This window comes from Panicum virgatum, chromosome 5N (genome assembly GCF_016808335.1).
Source record: "Panicum virgatum strain AP13 chromosome 5N, P.virgatum_v5, whole genome shotgun sequence".
Taxonomy (NCBI): Eukaryota; Viridiplantae; Streptophyta; class Magnoliopsida; order Poales; family Poaceae; genus Panicum; species Panicum virgatum.
This window is the reverse complement of record NC_053149.1, coordinates 20,672,490-20,678,489: the sequence shown is the minus strand read 5'-3', so window position 1 is coordinate 20,678,489 and position 6,000 is coordinate 20,672,490.

Here is a 6,000-nt window from a genome sequence, read left to right as displayed (position 1 = left end):
AGTATCTCCATATCCACCAGCCAAATGCTGCTTGAACCTCTTTATGCCTCCTGAAGCCTCATTTCCACACAGGATATATGTCACCCAATCTTTCCTAGCAGGGTCCTTCCAGTAGACATATTTCCAACCAGGATCATTGGACTTCGCTTTCCTTGCTGGATCAGTCTTGGGATCATAATCATGTGGTTGAGTTGAGCTTGCCATGTTGTTGGATGCTACATAAAAGAAATCGAGAGCATTAGGAAAAGGGCAACTATTTGCACAGCTAAGGTAGCACGAGTAATCAGTAAGAAACATAGTAATCAAAGCAAGTGCCTTCTGCTTTGTGTTCTGTGAAAGTGTGTACACTAAAGATAGAACACAAGCAGACTCTGACAGATATTATACTAAAAGCAGAGCAGGAGGCATACAAACACAAGCATACATTATTCAAAGCAAAGGACACGCAGCATTAGTAAAAAACAGAGCAGGAGGCATACAATATTCAGAGCAAAAGCAGAGCACGAGGCATACAATAATCATCAGATCAAAAGCAGGGCACAAGGCATACAATAGTCAGCACAGAGTACACACCTGCAAAGGGATGTGCATACAATACTCAAAGCAGCACAGAGTGCCTAGGAACAGAGGTGGCAGGGAACGTACCAGGCGGACGGGCGATGGAGGTAGGAGAACAGGTGCGGATGGCCGACGACTGCAGGTCCGGCCGGTCGAGGGAGAAGGGCGAGCAGGGCCTAATGTGCAGGAGCTGTAGGTGCGGACGGGCAGGAGCAGGTGCGGACTGGCGAGAGATGCGGGCGGCCGATGAACTCGAACAGAGCGGCAAGCGGAGATGGAAAAACGCCGCCGCCGTGAGTTCCCGTCTCTGGCTTCTCTATTCCTCTCCCTCTCCCTCTCCCACTCCCTCTCTCCCTTCGTGAATCTGCCCACACCCGCGGTTAATGCCTCCGGGCAAGAGATTTACTGCGCTTTGTGGTTGATTCCCGCCAGATTTCGTTCTGGCGTGAACGCGGGGTCGACTTTCCACGCCAGCGCCCCCACTCAGTGCTCGATTTACCGCCCCCACTCGTATTTGGCATCCGCCCGACGCCATTCGCGCCTAGGCGACGCCTAAACCTTTGAGGCGGACGCCATACAGGGTGAAGTCGTGGCGACCCCGATGCCTAGACCCTCTACTACGCCTTGTCGCCTAGGCGACGCCTCAAAAACATTCACCTAAATAGGCACATTAGATACCACTGCCCTCAGATTACACAAGAAGATAGGGATAGGTTCTTAGCAACCTTGAAGTCGAAGCCTAACGATGGAGACCAGCTCATCTTCGATCCTGTAGTCTTCCGAGGCCTAATAGCAAAGTACTTCATTATTGTGGAGATTGCGTTTCGAAAAGCTGAAGATCCCGCTTGGAAAGAAATGATAAATTATTGCCAGCCATCGTTCAGAGTAGTTGGTTGGCAAAGTGTGCGGGCAGATTGCCTTCTGTTGTATGAAGAGGAGAAGCTTATGTTGAGTGACCAGTTCTCAAAGTTGAAATCCCATCTTAGTTTGACAGCCGACCATACTTTAGAATTCAGATGTGGCCAAGGCAAGTTCATACTTTGTTTCAGTGTCAGTTTGAAATTTCAGCTACCATACTACATTAAAGTAGAAAAAGACCATCAATAAATCTAAATGATTAAGGAAAGATGATTCAATCATGAAACATAGTTCTCAACAAGATCAACTTTGGACACCATATTTTCATTTTGCTCTGTAAATACAAGTGCTAGCTACCACTAGCACAAGAAAACACTAGCTTTTTTTCAAAAAAGATATATATCATGAACAGTGTCTTAAACTAAAGTATATATTCACTTGTAACCTCATAGCACCTCCCAAGCCAATATTGTTCATATGAAAAACTAAATGCAAGCTTGGAGAGCATATCAACCACTTGATATCTAAAGCAGCTTCCTTTGCTAAATGACACAATGATTCTCTTTCTCTTAATTATGGGTACAGCCTTTCAAACAAAAATTATGTGGTGCAGACCAAGGTTCTGCGTACTGGGCATATCCTAGTTCAATACAACCCATTTCCGAATTCGGTCAAAGACAACAATCAGACTAAGACCGCATGACCAGGGAGGGTAGACTTAGCGGAGGGTGATCCAGATGCACCACACTGCCAAATTTCCTTAGAGGAAAGAATGATATCAAGTGGTCCACCACGCCCAGGGACAGGGGTTGGGTCAAAGGGGATTGTCGGACTATGATTGCCCTGGGGCAGACTTGATGCAGTTTTCGGGGATCCAAATGCATCCTCAATTTTTTTGGGGGAAATTTTGCTATCGAGTGATCCACATAACGCAGCAAACAGAGTGGAACATCCACCACAGGAAGAGATACTCGGAATTCAACTTCTCTCCACCTTCAAGCAACAAACAAAGGGAAGAGCATGGCAGGAACAGATCCAGAGCATGCGAATTTTGTACAGGCTTGCCGTTGGGAACCGACTAAGCACGGGTAGCTTATCAGGGCATCAAGCTAACCCTGCAAGTATGAGTAGGAGTACAGGGCCGCAACTCCACAAGCGATCCCGCCACCATAGACGTTGCCTCCTGCAGTTTTGGACAGATACATGCGCAACGGATAAAAACAGCGATGAACTAGCGGATTGGAAGTAGAGAAGCGCGAAGCTAGAGGTTCCTCACCTGGGAACGAAGGAGAGCACCCCAAATGGCCGACGAGCGAGGACGACGGTTGAGTTTGGAGACAATGCGGCGGACGCGCGAGGACGACGAGGGAGTCGAGGACAAGGACGAGGCGGCGGGCGGGCGAATGGAATGAATAGTCTCGAGGGGAGACTGGAAGGGAATGCTTGGACTGGATCTGGATCGAGGCGTGTTGGAAGCTAGGAGGAAACCCGCCGAGGCCGAGACGCGGTTGTGCACTTGTGCGTCGTTCTCCGCCGCTCAATGTTGGGGCACTTGCGGGAGCCGCGGCTGGAAAGGAATCAGGCCTTGTGCGCTCGCGCGAGAGGATCAGGTCCTACTTGGCCTGGTGCTTTGACATGTCTCCCAGTCAGGCAGCAGGATAGGTGATAGGTCAAAGCACCAGGCCAAGCCGGACCTGATCCCCTCGCGCGAGCGCACGAAGCCTTTTCCGGCTGCGGCTCTCGCAAGTGCCCCAACACCGAGCAGCGTAGAGCGGCGCACAACCGTGTCTCAGCCTCGGCGGGTTTCCTCCCAGCTTCCAACAAGCCTCGATCCAGATCCAGTCCAAGCATTCCCTTCCGGTCTCCCCTCGAGACTATTCATTCCATTCGCCAGCCCACCGCCTCGTCCTCGACTCCCTCGTCGTCCTCGCTCGTCCCCGTACTCCCTCGTCGGCCGTTTGGGGTGCTCTCCTTCCATCCCAGTGAGGAACCTATAGCTTCACGCGAACAGTTGTTTCTCTCGTTCCGATCCGCGCTAGTTCGTCGCTGTTTTAATCCTTTGCGCATGCATCTGTCCAAAACTGTAGCAGCCAACGTCTATAGTGGCGGGATCGCTTGTGGAGTTGCGGCCCTGTACTCCTGCTCATACTTGCAGGGTTAGCCTGATGCCCTGATAAGCTACCCGTGCTTAGTCGGTTCCCAATGGCAAGCCCGTGCAAATTTCGCATGCTCTGGATCTGTTCCTGCTATGCTCTTCCCTTTGTTTGTTGCTTGAAGGTGGAGAGAAGTTGAAATCCGAGTATCTCTTCTTGGGGTGGATGTTCCACTCCGTTTGCTGCGTTGTGTGGATCATTCGATAGCAAAATTTCCCCAAAAAATTTTTTGAGGATGCATCTGGATCCCCAAAAACTGCATCGAGTCTCCCCAGGGCAATCTTAGTCCGACAATCCCCTTTGACCCAACCCCTATCCCTAGGCGTGGTGGACCACTTGATAGCATTCTTTCCCCCAAGGAAATTTGGTAGTGTGGTGCATCTAGATCACCCTCCTTGGTCATGCGGTCTTAGTCTGATTGTTGTCTTAGACCGAATTCGGAAATGGGTTGTATTGAACTATGCGGATATGCCTAATACGCAGAACCTTGGTCCGCACCACATAATTTTTGTTTGAAAGGCTGTGCACATAATTAAGAGAAAGAGAGTCATTGTGCCATTTAGCAAAGAAAGCTGCTTTAGATATCAAGCGGTTGATATGCTCTCCAAGCTTGCATTTAGTTTTTCATATGAATAATATTGGCTTGGGAGGTGCTCTGAGGTTACAAATGAATATATATATATTGAAAAAAGCTAGTGTTTTCTTGTGCTTGTAGTAGCTAGCACTTGCATTTACAGAGCAAAATGAAAATATGCTGTCCAAAGTTGTTTTTTTTAGAACTATGTTTCATGATTGAATCATCTTTCCTTAATCATTTAGATTTCCTGATTGTCTTTTTCTACTTTAATGTAGTTAAGTATGGTAGCTGAAATTTCAAACTAACACTAAAACAAAGTATGAACTTGCCTTGGCCCACATCTGAATTTTGAAGTAGTAAGAGAGGAGTATGGAAAGGAGGAGTGACTTGTTTGATTAGCTAGTTGCTGCTTCCTATCAAGCTATTAAATTGATTGAGTGCATAAGTCAATTCAGGCTGCGAAGTTGTAGAAATTGATTCATGATTTTTTTGATCTATGTCCATCAAAGTGTCCCCTTTGCCATATCATACCTTACCTGAAACATATGTTGTGGATGGAGTTTTCAAGTGGGTTCTTTGCTTCTTGTTTCATCTTTTATCTGTCCTGTCCATCAAGTCTTTCAAATATACATGAAAAATTCCAATAGTTTGCATGTTAGCAACTTTTGAGTGCATGAATCTGAATGCTGTTACGCTGTTTGCACCCAGTCGCATTCATCACTTGTTATTTTGTTAAGCTCCTCTTTTGAATCATATTGCTATTTACATAAGACCAAGAGACTGTACTCTGTGAATGTTTGCAAGCCAATTGGAAATTTGGTTCAATGAAGATGCAAAGTTCCATTTTGTGCCCCACATGGAACACTTGCAACCTGAAGTTCTGATCCCATCATTGCCTCCGTTATATACCTGTTCCATTTTTTCAGATTACCATATTCTGCTACCTATTTTACACTATGAATCAGGTATTATTTGCTCGAAAGAAACAGTCACCTTAACAATATTTTATTTTGACAACCTGATGCATTGTAGCTACAGCCTTACAGTTGATTTTTTTTTATTGACAGTGGCCCGACAAAAACCATGCTTGTCTTTTTCTTTTTGGTACTATCCACAACTTGCTTACACTGGTTCTGTCCTTTTCGCTTGGCATTATCAGAAGCGTAGCATGGCGAAGCTCAAGCCAAAGGCGTTGCTGGCACAAAGCAAAGTGAAGAAGGGCCCTAGCCAAATCAGTGTGATCACGATCTTCACCTACTTGGTCCTTGGTGTCGTAGTCGTATCCTCTGTTTATGCTGCTTACAAATACTGGGTAGGCAAAGGACCAGAAGTGACAGCAGCAGGCGTCGAGGGGAATTAAACCCCAAACTATGTAACTGATTTTGTTGTTGTATCATCCAGTTGGATAATTTTGGTTGCTGCAGCCCAGTTAATGGAACATGGATAGATTGTATCTTGCTACAGGTTTATTGTAAACCGTGGGGACATTATACTGATATATGTATGCTAAATTCCTTTCCTCCATATGGATGTCTCTGCTCGAAGCCTGGTACTACCTCAAGTTAGTTATGGTACTTGATGCTGTTATGGGATCTCTTCTAAGTGGTTGAAGACACTTGAAAGATGCCGTGTAAACTTATGTTCATGATGGCAGTGGATATGATTGGGAATTATACTGTGCGCAAAACCAGAATGAGTTTATATTGTGGTGCTAAAGATAACACTACGTCCGTTCGTTTAAAGTAGGCATAATAATAGGATTTGAAAAGTTATATTTGGATCACCAATTTTTCTTACAATATTTTTTTTTGAAATGTAAAAGAAATATTTCTCTTACAATATACTATATCAAAG